The following is a 17,430-nucleotide window of genomic DNA, read 5'->3' on the forward strand; positions in this document are numbered from 1 at the left end:
GGCGGGCCTTAATTAGCCCGCCAGCGGGCGGCTGCTTGGTCGACCCATCCACCCCAACTGAGCCTGCACACCAGGGGCAAAATTCTGCCCCAAGTGTCATTCCTTCATTAGTGCACTGAAGTGCCAGCCTAGATTTTTATACTCAAGTCTCTGTTGTGGAACTTCAACCCCAGACCGTCTGACTCAAAATATGAGCCGCAGCTGACACTGGATTATGTTGTCCTTTAAGACTGCAAAGTGTAATTGCTGCTTTCTAAAGACTGATTCTCAGAGAAGTTGATTAAGACACTGCTGTTCTCACTTAAACATTACACGAGTTGATGTCAATAAAGAGGCTACAGGCATCCTGCAAAATAGGACAGGGCCTGAAAACAAGCACAGGGATTATGATAAGGGATTACCCTGCACCCATTGCTTCTGAGGCAGGTAGCATGTGAATTTCATGCTTAGCTTTGTGCTAAGCACGTTGTTGAATGACTGCATGCCTGGGCATGGCATGCAAAATCATGTGAGACGAGCATAAGTTAAAACCAGTCTGCACCTCTCAAAGGGGAAGCTGCATTGTGGCTGGAGCATGTGCTGTAAATCATTTAAATGTGATTTTGATATGGGGAACACTCAATAATGGCATAACATGACATAGAACCATGTTTAAAATTTTTGACACAGCACTTGGTGGAGTGGAGGGTAGATGTGCACTTTTTCCACCTTGGCAAGGAGGCCCTCCAGAAAAATTTTGCAAGGGCAGTGGGAACAAATAGCTATGGTGGGGTTCAGCCCTGAGAACATGGATATAATAATGCAAAAAGTTCAATGACCTCACATAGGTGGTCAATATGGGTGAATGTGTCTTCAAATGCCATATCCTTCAAGCTGAACCACTGGACCTAGGCACTGCTCAATGTACCACATCCCCATCACTCACGTACGAACTATCTTTATCAATCATGACTACCTAACATTCATAGTTTCACCTCACTCCATATACTTAGTATTGTTGAAAGCCCCACATCCGCATCTCATAGCTTACATACATGTCAGCTATTCAGCTATATCAGCCAAACAGATTGCACCACAATCTCTGATACATTTCCCTCCCATTTACAGGACAAGGTGGCGGATAACCAGAGACAGCAGGTGCTAACCGACTGGAGATAGTCAGGGCGGCTTATCCTAATTCCAATGCAGGAGGCTGTGGGCTGTGGTCACCTTAATTGGAGTGGCGAGGGCTGAGGCCATGGGCAGCATGGGGCTGAAATCATTGAAGATGATGACGTCCTCATAAGTAATCCTCTTCCTCATGTCCCACCTTCCCCTCATCACATGATCTCCGAGTTGCCGGCTGCAGCTGATGTAAGAATGCACCTCGTGCTTTCTTCCCCTTCTCTATCTACGATCCTACCTTTGTGTCTTTCTCCACTCAGATACTGGGAACTGCAACCTGGCCAGGCAGCGATGGAACAGCAGAAGTGTGAGGGCAGGAAGACAGTGATGAAGTAACATTTTCACTTACTCTTTTTTGCAGCCATCAGCTCAGATGCTGGTGCTGCATATACTGTCGAGGATAGCTAGGAGGTGGGATCTGCATATGGTGATCACAGGGCACAAGTGACTTGTAACAAAGGTAGGAGAAGAGGGTGGACCGGTACCAGTTCACCAGAAGGTGAGGTTGCACATGTTTTCTTCCGCGGTGGACTCAAGTTTCGTACTTCGACAGAAGGAGTATGGAAGAAGGCTTATGGGTATACACAATTACATGCTTGGTGCATTGGCAGGCCTGCCAGAAAGCCTGCAGTCAATGTCAAAGAAGAAGCTAGCACCAACTTGGACGCCATCCTTTTGAGCATGGAAGTCATGACCAACTCCATTAGCACACATGAAGACCCAAATAGGATGCAGTGGCTGATAGCTGAGCTTCCATCACAGCACGAGGGTATATCATACAACGTCAGTGGAAGCTCAGACTAAAATCATGCAAAGTCAGTTTGATTCCTTGGAATTTCAGCTGTCTGTGATGCAAACTCATACGGCTGCTATCATGGCTGCGGATACAGAGTTCAAGGAACTTGCAGAGCGTTACTGCAGCCCAGCAACCTGACCTCCAACAGATTACTTGGGTTATTGAGGTGCCGTCCAGGGGGAGTGGCAGTGGCTCTCTACAGCACAAACCTGCTGCCCTCTCTGAAGGTGACAGCATTCACCCTCTCACTACTGTCATTCTGCACCCTTGCTGTTGCCTGACAGTCACCAGCCCACACTGCTATCACCCAAATTGAGGTGGTGCAGTACGAAGACAGGCCTTATAGGGGCGAAACTGATTGAGGTCGCTCTCCAAGGCCAGTGGCAGTCGCCCCTGCTGAAAGTCAGCAGCCTTCCATGACCCATGCTGCAGTTATTTGGGTAGCACTGTGTAGGAGCACCAGGACAGGCAAAGCAAATGGAAGACAGGGAATACAAAAGGTTGACATTTGTGTGCAATACGGCATGATTTGATTGATAAATTTTGCCTGGGCGTTCAGTTTCTGGTGGATTTTATTTTAGCATTGTGGCCAAGAGGCCACTATGAAGGTCAGTAACAGAGGGAAGGTAGGTGTGGGACTGTTGATGAATGGTGAATTGAAGTTTCATTTATTGGTATTGCAGTCGAATGAGTCAATCAGAGACAGTGTAAGCAGAAAGGGTCTGTATTTATTCCCTCATTCCATCCTAATCCTCCTCCTGTTCCTCCTCCACTTCAGCTGGTCGCCATATACCTGATAGCAATGTTGTACAGCATGCAACATCGCACCACACATCTTGACATGCACTCTGCTGAGTGCTGCAGGACTCCTCCAAAGATGTCCAGTCAATGAAATTATTGTTTAAGCATCCCAGTAGTGTGCTATGTAACATTTCATATGGCAGATATGGTTTCATTGTAAGCAAGCTGCCTATGTGTGCATGCACTACACATTAGACTCATGAACCATGTCGCCAAAATATAGTTCTCGTTGCCTAGTAACTGCCCTCTGGTTTGTCATGGTGGCTCACATACAGATGGCACAGCAGACTGCTGCAGAATGAAGGCATCATGCCTGCTGCCAGGACACTGGGCATTGTCTTACATGATATGCTATGTATGACAACATAGCAGCTGGGCCTTGAATGAGTGGAATTGCTTATGGTTGCAGTGTATCTCAGAGTTGACATGTGGTGCTTGCTAAGTGACATACATGCAGTCACTGGAATCCTGCAACATAGAGGAGCCTGCCACCCAGGCAGAGCCATATACTCACTCCACCTGCTGCTCTTCTTAAGAAAGGATGAAAAATATTCACCTATCTCACAGTAGAGATCCTCAGTGGCCTCCATTATGCCTCCGTGGATGCAAACTGGGAGATATTGCGAATTTTGCCTGCTCTAGTCTGGAAAGAGCCAGATTCATAAAAGCTAATGACCATGATCACCCTCTCAGCCACTGGCAATGCCATCCATTTCTGGGAGCAAGTGTGCAGACTGCTTAACAATAGGACAATGTCCCTCAGCACCTGCCACACCACTCCATGTGGACTTCAGAAATTTCAAAAACTCGAGAAAATTCCAAAGACTTGTACAATCACAACAACAGCCAATAGAAATCAATCAGCAAATAACTGAAACTAAGTTGGTGATGGCTTTGAGTGACACTAATGGGGTGTCCTTCCTGCCGCTGAACATGTATTTAGAGTTAAAAGAGGGCATTATCAAGTGTATGAGTCCTGAAATTGCAGTGCTGGTGTCAAATTGACACCATGTTTTGCCTACTCAGCAAACCTGTGGCGAGTGCATCCAGTACATGCGTAAACATCTTCACCACAATGACGTCTGGTGCGGCTCACGCCAGATGTGTGCCCCAGTCGTCATTTTAGAGGGAGAATAGCACATGCTGCACTGAAAGACTGGACAGGATGCAGCTAAATTTCACAGCTCCTATGTTGCGTACTTTATTATACTTCAGTGTGGACATGGTCGGATGCCACTATGTGGAATGCCCAGATCTTCACCTGTTACCAACAAAGCATGAAAGGAAAGAAACTTACATTTGCAAACCCCATTTCATCAGTTCTTTTTTTAAAGCCATAGACAACTGAAGCATGGCCACATTTCATAGTCCTATCTCCAGTGCTTTGTTAAACTTCAACCTACATATAAATGAAATTATAATTTACCACTGAATAGACACATTGCACAGCTGAACATAGGATGAAATATGTATAATGTTTTCTAGAAATGTGATGCCATATATGATGGTCAGCTGAAAGATTACTCCATGGCCCAATGAGATCCCAAGTGAAGTCAGCTTGGGCAGCCGCAACTCAGTTCCCAGTAGGTGCAAGGCAGTGTGAGCTCAGAACTGCCATTGCCTATCGCTAAAGGTTGTGTTCAAAATCATGAAAAGTCTGAACAGAGTAGATAGGAAGAAACTGTTCCCACTGGTGGAGAGGTCAAGAGCCAGACGATACTGATTTAAGGTGAATGGCAAAAGAACTAAAGGCCAAGTAGGGGGAAAAAATTTCCACATTAAGTGATTATGATCTGGAATGCACGGCCTGAGAATGGCTGGAGGCAAATTAAATGGTTGCTTTTAAAAGGGTATTGGATAATTAACTGAAGAGGAAAAAAACTGCACGGCTACAGGGAGAATACAGGGGAGTGGGAGTAGCTGTGTTGCTGTTGCAATCAGCCAACATGGACACGCCAGCTTGAATGTCCTCCACCTCCTGTGTTGTAACCATTCTATGATTTAACTGTGGCACAATGATTGCACTGTCACATCTGAGTCAGAAGATTTGTGTGTTCAAGTCTATTCCAGAGACTTGAGCACATAATCCAAACATAGTATTCCAGTCTGGTACAGGAAATGCCACATTGTTGGAAGTGCTGTTACTTGCAGCAGGTGTTAAAACCAAACCCTGTCTGCTCTCTCAGATGGATGTTAAACAATCCCTTTTTACTCCTTTAAAGAGAAGGAGATTTCTCCCTGATGTCCCGGCCAATTTTTATCCCTCAACCAATGTCACTGAAACAGATCACCAAGTCTTGAGGTCATGATAGGCTTTATATATGTACAAGTCTAAAAAATTGTTTGCAAATTGTCAGCCTCATTCAGAGCAACTGCAAGCACACTTAACATGAGAAGTGGGTGGTGGATGATGCAATAGGGATTGTCATTCTGACACCATGCTGCTGCAGCTGACTAGAGGGAGTTTAATTGAATAATATTGGATATGCTTAGGGTCAAGTGAGAATTTAACAAGTGCATCATCCTGTCATCTTGTTTAAGAATCTCCAAACCAACTTACTAATAAATTTTCATAAATTGAGTTTCTTTAGGTGTGATCTGAAGCACAGCAGTGATAGCTTTCACCTTAGCTGATGCTCCTCGCCTTAGCTGATATCCTTGAACTTCCTTCTTTTAAAAATAATTAGACACATGGGCTGGATTTTGAGGAGCCCACTGGAATGGGTAGGTACAAGGAATTGCACAGGAGGCCCTGTGTCAGACTCCTAGTGGCTGCACAATTAATTCAGCGGCGGGAAGGTAACCAAACGGGAAATTTGCACGTTGGTAGTGGAAGCTCACTTAATTGGCCACTTGCATGGAATTTAAATACAATTTGACACGGGTTGATCCTGCCTTCCAGACTTAGTGAAACTCGCTTGTGTCTCTCGTGCCTTTAATAACCTGCCCAGTGAAAGTTGGTGACTTATTTGTGACTTCCTGGTCTCAGTGTGAGAGTTCTTTGGACTTCCAGGAGACTGAATCATAGGACACTGGGTTGATCTTGGAGATGTTTTCTCCAGATAAAAACTTGCTGAGCGATTATTCTTATAGGAGAGGAACTTACAGGCGGTGGCGTTCCCATGCATCTGCTGTTCTTACTTGTCCTTACAGGTGGTGGAGGTTGCAGGTTTGAAGATGTTGTCGAAGGAGCCTTGGTGAGTTGCTGCAGTGCATCTTGTGGATAGTGCTGCTATTGTACATGGTGGTGGAGGCAGTGAATGTTTAGGGTGCTGGATGTGATGCCAATTTGCTTTGTCCTGGATGGTGTCAAGCTCCTTAAGTGTTGATTTGGCTACGCTCATCCAGGCAAGTGGAGAATATTCCATATTTAGGCCTTGTACATCTGGACAGGCTTTGGGGATTCAGGGGATGAGTTAATCACCATAGAATCCCCAGCCTCTTACCTGCTCTTATAGCCACAGTATTTATATGGCTGATTCAGTTCAGTTTCTGGTCAATGGTAACCATTGATTTTGAATGGTAACCATTCTGATTTTCATCAGAACTGGAAATAGAGCTATCGCAGGTTTCAGAGGCAGGGGAAAGGAAGGGGAAGAACAAAGGGGTAGGCCATGATAGGATGGAAGGCAGGAAAGATTACATGATGAAGGGGATGATGGAGCAAAGCAAAAGGGGGTGGTGATGGAATAAGTAAAGGAGAAGATGGGTCTAAAGGAGCTGTAAATTGGATTATTTTATGCTGGGGTTTTCTGGTCAATGGAGTAGGAATAGCAATGAAGCACAACAAAGAAATATTTTTGCAATACTGTGGTCTGAATGTGTTTACTCAAATAGCATATCAAGTACACTGTAACATTGTAAAAACTTCTACCTAATAGGCTTAATGAAACCAAAGGAGGTTTACAAATGTATATTATTGTGGTCTGTCTCTGGTGTATTGCTTAATCATACATTATTTGCACATGATTTTCTAATCTGGACTGTGTTATCTTGTTAAAAGTCAAGTCCCCATAGGACGAGAGACAGAGTTTAAAAGCTGAGTGAGATCAAAACAAAGATACAATTCGGACTTGTCTCCTAGTGACCATTTGCAAAATGGAATTAATAGATCTAGTGAGTAGATTGCCTATTTACCTTTTCAATTGGAAATCATATATGGAGGGAATCTAAAAGGGAGGGAGAGAGAAGAACCAAATAAATACGTGGAAAGGCAGCTTCTTTAAGTGTCCTCAAATTCTAGTATCTATTGCAGATTAATTAAAATATCCTAAAATTAATTAATTACATCAAATTGTAATGTCATGTGTCAAATCACAGTTCATCAGTCATTTCTCAATATTACTGTTTAAAGTCATAAGCACCTATGAATATATTCTGCAGCATTGCACGCAAGCAAACTTGTATGCTTGCTTATTTAAAATGTCTGATGTTGTGTCCTTTATGACTTTTTAAAATAATATTGATATTAGTTCATGGTGATTAACTATACAAAGATATTCATTATACATATGCATATTGTAAAATTTTTATCATGCATAGAAACATTTACGAGCAAATGTGAAGAAAAGTAGTCACTGAATATGTGAAATGAGTTGTGAAATCTAAAATAAATAGTTAGAACAGAATAAACACACAATTATATATTAAAATCCATAGTTGGGCCACGACATACCATTGAAATTGTGCCTATCATTGGAACTGTAAGACATCAATAGGTGATAGCTGTAATTTCCATCCACATCAAGGTCCTCATTGAAAATGAATCTTGAAAAATCAAGACCAATTCATTTGGGACCTTAGAAATATGCAAAATTGGAACCAACTCTTGATTTCCACACAAATAAGAGGAAGATCTACCTAGAATCTAAAGAAAGCAGGACATTCTCAGTGCTGAAAAATATGCATTTTGTTAGAAGCTGAAAAACACAGTACCTTCATGGACCAAGAATTCAGATCTCAACTATATGGTAAAGAAACATCTGCTCCGCAAAATTAATTTTGGAACCTGTGATTTATGTCAACATACAGTCTATTATTTGCCTAGAAATTCTTCTATGCCCCCACCCCACCACCTTGTGTTAAAAATTGATGCTATTTCAATGGGAAATAATTCAAAATTTAATATTATCAATTTAAAAAATTGGTCCTTCACTCCTCTAAAGCTCTTTGACAACTTCCTGTATTCCTTAAATAAGCATCTTGCCAAATCTCCTCCTTCAATAAATTTTCTTCCTATACGAGGCATTGTTTACCTTTGTCCCTAATGCTGTTTCTCATCCCCTGCTCACATTCATTCACATTGGTAATCCCCCCACCATACTGTGACCTGTCCCCCCCATTAAGGCATGGTGCCCTTTAACATAGATGCCTTTGACCCCAGTTAAGATATTTTGTTTGCACTCCAGGCACTGTCTCTCTCTCTCCCCCCCCCACCCCCCGAGGTTGTAACTTGCTTCAAATCTTGCACCACGCGGGGAGGTGGGGTGGGGGGGGGGGGGTACCTTTTTAACCCTGATTGAGGTGTTCCCACCATTGGATTACTGATCTCATTCGTCCCATGAAATATTTCCCCAAGACACTTTTCCAATTTTTCACTAGACCCTCATCTGAGATACTTCTCACTAACGTCACACTAACATCCATTCCCTCCTTAGTGTCCTCTACTCCTCTTTCCCCCCTCGCCCCCTCTCCCTCACTTTTTCAGAGGCTTCGACAAATACCGAGTTCTTCCCATTTCCCACTTCCCTCATCCATTCCTGCTTCACCTTAAGTTGATTTATCTCCTTGCCCTATAACCCTGCTTCACCCAGAGAAATTACTTCATTCCTATAACTTGTGTGCGGCACTATTGGTGAACAATGAGTACAATGTATTTCTAGAAAGCGATTTAGGTAATCTTATCAAATAAATTGTGATAATGTTGTTTAGAGAGCTTGGAATGCAATTTAATTTAATACTCATACATTTGAGACATTGCGCAACAAACAATGGAGTGATAAGATGGATTTGATGTGAAAGATTTAATTAACTTAATGAGAAAGAGAATTCTTAATTTTAGCATTTGTAGGGATGGGGCAGTAGTGAAAAACATGTTTCAAGTTAATTTAACATCAGAGACCGTGCATTAGATTTAGAATTTGAGCAAAATTGGACAGTTAAAAAACAGAGTTAACATTTTTGGAATTAATTTGTAATTATTACAATGATCCATTTATTTAATTTATAATAACTAAGAAAATAGAAATGTATATTTAAAATGAGCTTAAAAAAGAGGGATCACATTTTTCAAGAAACAAAAAAATAGAGAAACTAAGTATGATAAAATTGTATATATGAATGTATCAAAAATAAACTTGAGGAACTTAATAAAAATACTAAGGAAAATAAGCAACATTACTGTATTTAATTAGTAACTGTAAGTAAATTACTGTATTTCAAAAATTGCAACTGAATTTTTTGATACAACATAATTGTAGGGAAATTAAGTCAATTGTTTTTTCAGACATAGGAGGAGATCTGTGGGCAACTTAAAAATGCAACTACTAGTTAGAGTTCTTATCTCAGCAAAGCAAGATCAATTGGAGATTTGGGCAGGTTCTTTGGTGAAACTTAGTGGTAGCAACATTAGTTGGAAACATTTAAAGATAAACTAACTTTTTTGCAATGAAGGGACACATTGATTTCCAAAATAATATTTAGAGCATGGTTTTTATGCACCCCACATGCCTCCATGTTATACTGTTGTACTGCATTGTTACATTATTCCTAGAGCTAGCAACTAATTGCTATGTGAATATATATGCTGGGGTGCCAGATTTTACTGCTCCACAGCAGTCATGTGCCATGTGTTACCAGTCCACCAACTCATGGAGAGCAGCAGGAAGCACACTTGTAGTTGTGATATTTTAGGTTTTGTTAAAAGGCTAATCTTCCTTTGAAGTGGACACAAGAAGCCTAAGAGATAGCTGCCAAAAGTCTCCTAACCTTTTACAACTGCAATGTGATCAAGCTTCGAGAAGGCTCCAAGCAGATTGCAAGTAGACTTTTCCAGACATTTGAAATTCAGTGTACGTTTCCACAAGGGTAAACAGAAACAGAATGGCTCCCCTGGAAGTGTGAATAGCTCTTTCCTGTATCCCCAAATTTAGGAGAATGGGATTAAAACTGAAAAGCTGGAGAAGCTCAGCAGGTCTGGCAGCATCTCTGGAGAGAGAAACAGAGTTAACATTTAGAGTCTGTTTGACTCTCCTTCAGCCCTGCAGCCTTGCCTGAGGCCGCTTTCCCCACTTCCTCAAGCAAGCCCTAGCCCTGCAGCTATTGAAAATTCACACCTGCCATACAGCTGGTCTGGTAGGTAGAGACCTGCCCATGTGGTGCTGTCTATGAAGCCTGGTGCAGATGACTGCGAGTGCTTCCCGAAGCAAGGTAGGCAAACAAACCTCGGAGTCCCGAGCGAAGTGCCGCTTTCCAGGTGCACGCTGCTTATGTAGAGTTGTGAAACATGTTGACATGCAATCATGCCAATGTGCTCGGATGATCCAGCACGGGGGAATGTTTCTGGTGAGCAGGGCTTATAATGAGATGCTAAAGTTTTGAAAGTAGGGGCAGACCTTCACCCATGTTGGGCGGGGGTGGTTGGGGCCACAAGGTGATTTCACGCTGGAGGGCCAATTAAGGCCTACCCAGTGTGAAACGCGAGCGGCAGCGCTTAGTGCTGCATGTGCGGGTGGGAGGAGGGGGACGAGCGCGACCTTCGCGCTTCATAATCTCCCTCTGCCTCAGGGAGATGAGTTTTTTTTTAAAAATAAAGAAAATTTAAATGTAATGAAACATGTCCCCTCATATAACTCTGTCACATGAGCAGGGACATGTTATTAGTTAAGTTTTAAAATTTTAATTTTTTTTATATTTGCTTGAGGGAACCTCCCGCCCGTGTAGGAGGGTTCCTAAAAAGTACAAAGGCCACTTGGCTTTTCGCCCGTAAGGTTGGAAGGGCAGCGAAAAACTCAACTTAATTGATAATTTAATGGCCTTAACAAGCCTTTTAATTGTTGGCGGGCACGCTGCCGACTCCGGCGCGCGCCCGCCGAACGAAATATCGCGCGTTGACGTCGGGACACTCGTCCAATGTTCAACGCGTGTCGTTTTACACTCGAGCAGGCCGGGCGCGCTCCCACCTGCCGAGCTAAAGCTTTTACCCTAGGTTTTTGACATGCTGCGGCGGGAAACCCGGCCCGCCATTGACGGGTGAAGAGGTCGATCGCGAGCTGGTTTCACGATGGAGGGAAACCGATTTTTGGCTTGCTTGCCTTATTGTCCCCACCCCATGTCCGCCATGACGCCCGACGCCAATGGGCTGGAAAATTCCGGCCAATAACTTTCAGAGTAGTTTCGTAATGACCTTTTACCTTGTTTAAGAATAAAGCTTGACTGTTAGGTTGTTTTTAACTTGAATCGCTCGCAGATTAAAGGGGGCTACATACATTTTTAGCTCACGGACAACTTTGAGGAAATGGCTTTTACAGGGCCGTAACACACTCAGTGAAGCTGCGGCATTTTTGAGTCAGAAGTTGAAATTCTGGGAACCTGAAGGCATAATGCTCCATGCTTTCAATTAGATCAGAGGATTTAAATTTTGTTGTTTCAGAGAGCAGGCCTATCAGTCACCCAGAGAGCAGGAGCTATGGCTCAGTGAGCAGCAACAAGGGTGAAGTGAAAGTGAGGGAGGCAGGGGAGTCACAAAAATTTTGGCAGAAGAAGCCAATGCTAGCAGAGAAATGATGGGGCTACTTTATTCAGTGGGATACAGGATAGATTGAAGTGGTGTGGATCACAGCTATGAATGGGTCCTGGAATTGAGATATGATGATGGCTGTGACTCATTCACCCAGACAAATAGCATTATAAATTAAAGTGGTTTCGGGGGTTGGCTGGGTGGGGGGTGAAACAGCACAGAAGGGGCATTAAAAAATGTGCTAATGGGGTGAGCAGGCTGAAAGGCCAAGTGCCGAAACAGAACTAAGTTAAAGTCTGGGGAACTGTAGAACAAGAGAAAAATTTATGAGAGAAGAAAATATGGAATAAAAATTAGCCAATCACTTGGGTGGAATTAACATAAGGGCAATGTTAGGCCTTATAGCCCCATCTATTGGTGTGACAGGTGAAGTCTCATTGCTAGCTTAGAGTGGGAACTTCAGCAATGTTCCACATAAACAGGCTTGGCAGAGAATCAGGGCAACCAACTGACATTTTAATATTACATATAATACTGAAAATCTGTGCCTCGCTTCACAAACCATGTGACGAATGTGATTTTTAAAATATATATATTACATATATATATTGCCCATGCCTTGCTCAAGACCAAATAGAATTTTCAGCTGAAGCAGGAGTGGCGGAAGAGAGGGCTGAATAATTGGACAGGGGCCTTCAGGCATAATTCAATCTACATTTTACAAGTCATACCTTTTTGGTTTGGGAAGGAGAGTTGATTGGAGCATAGGAATTTGTCTGTACTTCAGGCTGCGGAATGGGACAAACAAAGCTCAGTTGCTACAGTACTACAAGAGCAAAGTACTGCGGATGCGGGAAGCCTGAATAAAGACAGTAAATTCTGGAAATACGTAGCAGGCCAGGCAGTGTGTGGGGAGAGAAAAACCAAGTTAACAGGCGGAACCATCCCAGATTTGCACTGAGTGTGATAGCGGGTGGTTAAAATGTTATTTTACCCGCCAGCTGCAATGGCGGCTTTTCACGCCATATCATCCCAATTCCGCCACATTGATTAAGCATTCCCGGGAAACATGCTGTTTCAATGGCGGGCCATGCCATCACCTCGCTGCTTCATCATGTCGGGCGCCATATTTAAAGTCCAGATATGCGCACACATCTCAGTGCTTCCAGCCTAGGACTGCTGCAGGGAAGATGTCTAGGAAAGGCAAAAAGACTGCAGACCCCAGGTTTAGTGAGGCGTCACTGGAACGCCTTTTGGATGTCGTGGAGGCCTGCTGCTATGTCCTCTACCCCCCCCCTCTGGCCGCAGGATGGGCAGTGGCTTGACCAACCATGCCTGGGTGCTGGTGGCAGTGGCGATCAGTGCAAATGTTGCACAGAAGAGGTTGGCCATCCAATGCAGATAGTAGGTAAATGATCTCATCTGTGCCACCAGGATAAGGCAACCATCTCATCACTTTAAACTCTCACGCTCAAACCCACCACATATTCACTGGCATTTCACTCACTGCCAACTTAAGGGACATCACCACCCATTCTCACACGCATGTTCATCTGGCCTCATCTCCTCTGGCGACTGCCTCCTCTGCCCTCACCATCTTGAGGCCACTTGCACAGATCAACATGTGCCCCCACACACACCCTGGGATACCCTCCTTCCCCAGTACAGCCCTTGCCCTGCAGCCTCTACCCTTGCCTGAGGTCACTTCTCCCCCTTCGCCAAGCAAGTCCTAGCCCTGCAGCCATTGAAAAACTACTCACGTATGCTTGATCTGGTAGGTAGAGACCTACCGTGAGCCCCCCTAAAAGTGATGAGGTGCTGTCTGTTAAGCCAGGTGCTGATGACTGAGTGCTGACCGAAGCAAGGTGGGCAAACAAACCTTGAAGTCCCAAGTGAAGTGTAGCCGCCAGGTGCACATTGCTTATGTGGTGTTGTGAAACAGGGCAGTGTGTTTTCCCACCAATGTTTTGCCGGATGATCCAGCGGGGTGGGGGGGATGACCGTGGCGGGCTGGCCTAAGAATGATATGCAGATGTATTACAATGAGGTTCCCGATATCCGATGGTGGAAAGGTAGCCTGCCATTGGCGGGCTGAGCTGATGATCGCTGTCGTGAAACCAGTCACGCAATATTGCCCACTCACGCCACTGAACACACCACACGCCGGCGGGCACAGAAAATCCTGGCCTTTTATGGGAGCTGGTCATCGAGCTGAGATGCTAACTCTTTCTCCCTTTCCACGCGTGCTGCCAGTCCTGCTGATTATTTCCATAATTTTCTGTCTTTATTTTTGGTACGGTACCACAACTGGTGGAGTGTGGAACTACAGCATGGCATATTTGCTTAGATTTCATGATCAATGTGGACATAGGAATTGGTAATGGAAAAAAAAATAGTGTGAAGGGTCTGCAGGTGGAAAATGTTTGATATGTTAGAGATGGATAATTTTGTAATATATTTGTCTTGCCCACTGTAACATTTTTTTGTCATTCTCACAATTTTATCACTATTTAAACTTACCTACCAGCTAACCTCTGTTTGTTGTAGCAAAATTAAGCCTTTTTATCTAGTTGTAGCTTGGTATCAGACCCTTAAATTTAATCATTATATATACATGGGTTAATGATGAGCTGAACCCTTAGGAGTCCTGCCCACAACTAATTTGATGCAAAATTGTGAAGCTTTGTTGTTTGTTGGGCAGGTTGCTTGAGGGAAGACATAATTCAACCAAACGGCACCTAATTTAATCCATTTGACATCTGCATTGCCTACAGCATGAGTAAAATTAACCTTTAGATAATTTGCACCAGTGATTTCACTTAAAATTAACTGGTGCAAGAGGTTTCATTCACATGCTGAAATAGATAATAAATTTAAATTGCTTTAAAAAATCCTCAACCCTTTTGAAGTTTGTTTATTTTCCTCTCTATTTCTTTACAAGTCCTTAAGCAATGCAACTTAAGGTGACATGTTGCTAGGCATTCATGTTATCTGCAACTTGCTGATGCATAAAAGTATCTCAAGGTGACTCACTTCCTTGCAGCCTCAAATTTACCATTGGCAATTTAAGTGGACAAAAACATAGCGGGTATTTTGGAACTACAGATTTTTTTCCAACTATGTTCTCCAGGCAGTGAACTTTGCCTGCTTGCACATAGGAATTTCAGGTTTGAGTGGTGCATAGTAGTCCTACCATGTAAATTAAGGATCCGAAAATTGACCGTGTTTACCTAAGTTTGCAATGCACCATCTTGTAACGTTTAGGTTGAGTCTGGGAGTCACGCATTACCCAATAAGGTGGTTGAAATCATAGGTGGCTTAAAAATAATTTATTGCATATCAAGTGGTTTATTAAGAAATGTATGAAGAAACAACAGGTTAAATATACTGTCTAAGCTAAATAAAGAAGAAAAATACCCATGATAGATAAGGATGGCTTACTGGTCCTAGAGGGCGAGTGGATGGATGATGCCGATTTCTGCAGCTGGGGGCGACAGTCTCTTTTCTGTTCTGTTCTTCTCTTTTGTTCTTTTTTTATTTTATCCGTCCGTGGGATATGGGCTTCGCTGGCTAAGCTAGCATTTATTGCCCATCCCTAATTGCCCTTGTTCAGAGGGCATTTTTAAGAGTCAAACACATTGCTGTGGGTCTGGAGTCACATGTAGGCCAGACCAGGTGAGGACAGCAGATTTCCTTCCCTAAAGGGCATTAGTGAACCAAATGGGTTTTTATGACAATCGACAATGGTTTCATGGCCATCATTAGACTTTTAATTCCAGATTTTTATTGAATTCAAATTTCACCAACAGCCGTGGTGGGATTCAAACCCACGTGCCCAGAAGATTACCCTGGGTCTCTGAATTACCAGTCCAGTAACAATACCACTATTCCACCACCTCCCCCTCTAACTGAGGTACTAGGAAGCTCTTTTCCTGGTCTTCCTCCATCTGAAGAAGGCAGCTGCCTGACAAGGACTGACCCCTTAACTTCCTAGCACCCATTAATGTATTTTATTTCTAGGGGCTGACGGTTTATCTTATGTCAATCACTTATTCAAGTAGCTCTGGAATGACCAAAGGACAGGTACCCAAAGATGTCATCTCCCATCTGTCCATCACTTAGGCTAAGGTCATCTTTTAGCTTATCTCATGCTGGGTACCGTTTGCTGACTCCTACTAGACATGCATCTAGATAAGAGGGTACACAAGACTCCATGAGAGCACCACTTTTAAGGCCATTATCTTTGTTTTGCATCAGCAAGGGAATGTTTGTGTTTTTCCAGAGAGAGAGAAGTGAAACAGCTTTTCTACCAGGTGTCCTTGTGTTATGCCTACTAACTCCATTAAAAATTCTATAAAATTCTGAAATATATAATTTCTTAGAGTCTTGAAAGGCAAGGCTCCTCACTGGCAATGTAAAATAATGTGCTTATATGGCATTTTCTGTGTCTGTTAATGAACATTGCACAGCAGATAGAGGAATGAGATACAAATATATCAAGTGTTCCTTTGCTAATATTGCTAACTGTAATTATATTCCACTGCTCAGTACTTCTCCCGATAGCACAGCAGAATTTATTGTTGCAGCATTAGGGAATTATAGGTGTAAGCCCGGAGATGACCATTCCATGACACAGCATATTAGAAAACCAATGATCCATTCTTTTACATTGTGTTGATGAAGGACTAGTGCTCCAGTCGGAAATTCAGATGCCATGTTAGAAACAAAAATATTTTCAAATAATCGTTCAGGATGAAGGGTACAATAGTAGTCTAAAGGTGGGAAAGTAACAATAATGGAAAGTTTGGGGTCACTGGTATTGTTTTTAAAAAAGTCTTCAATTGAGACATTTTGTGGTACAGCACGTTAATGCTTCAACTTCCTTTGCCATGAAATGGCAGAATGTGGGTTCATTACTTTAATTACCTTAGTAGTAATTGTACTTTGTAGTGGAGGTGAGGGTAATGTTTTCTTAGAAAACTGAGAAGCTTGCCCTCCCAGTCTCCTGTTCCCATTTCTATTGCAAGGTCTTTCTAGATTTGATTCATTTTCCAATATTCTTAGCTTATGGTAGACTGTGCTGTCATTCATTTTAAATAAAACATCATTACCATCAGGCAATTACCATCTGTCAACCATTATTAGATAGTGAAAGGAAAGACTATCTGACTGTTAAACACTGCACTCTATCACTGGTTGCATTTATTGAATTTATTTGTAGAGCTATCTGTGTTACATTAGTGTTGATGGATTCCAAATGGGTATCCAGCAAGGAGCAGCAGGGTTATTGAGGTAAAATTGGGAAGATGAGAACTTAACAGACGAACAGTATTTAAGTAGGTAAAGTACTCCCATTTAACATAAGTTTTTTTATGTCCTTGGTGACCAATAAGTACTTTTTGTTTGGGTTTTTAAATGCAACAATACTGCATGTCCTATCTGGCTTGCTGAGATCATGTGACCTCTGCCATGAGGGAAGTTCTGCAAGCTGCCATCTTACAATTAGTTCAATAAAAATTCTTACTGAGAAAGTACAGCTGTCTTTGAACATGAAACATGGTGTCAGGAAGTGGGGATAAAATAGAGCTTTGAAATCCTGGAAATGCTGCAGAGAAGACACAGCTCAGAAAGACACACAGAACTGTTCAAATCTTCTAAAAGCTGCTGAAAAAGGACAAAGAAAAGCAAACACAAACCGAAGGCGGCAAGTAAAATAGAGCAAATTAACATGGCTGCCATAAACTTCCCCCTTCCAGCTCCTATCAAAATGAAAGGTGATATATGGCAGAACTGGCAGTTTTTCCACTTGCAATTGCAAAACTATGAGCTAGCAACAGATTTAATTAACAAGCCGGAACCGATAAGAATAGCCACACTTCCATCACTGCTGGGGAGGAACTGCTGCAAATTGTATATCACCCTGAATCTAACT

At 42.8% G+C, this 17,430-nt stretch overlaps 1 long non-coding RNA gene across 1 annotated transcript in view; it reads left to right on the plus strand.

The window, feature by feature from the left end:
* Positions 1-17,430, plus strand: part of LOC144690718 (uncharacterized) — a 560,653-nt gene that overhangs the window by 65,395 nt on the left and 477,828 nt on the right. The window lies entirely within an intron of this gene.

This window comes from Cetorhinus maximus, chromosome 2 (genome assembly GCF_964194155.1).
Source record: "Cetorhinus maximus chromosome 2, sCetMax3.hap1.1, whole genome shotgun sequence".
NCBI lineage: Eukaryota > Metazoa > Chordata > Chondrichthyes > Lamniformes > Cetorhinidae > Cetorhinus > Cetorhinus maximus.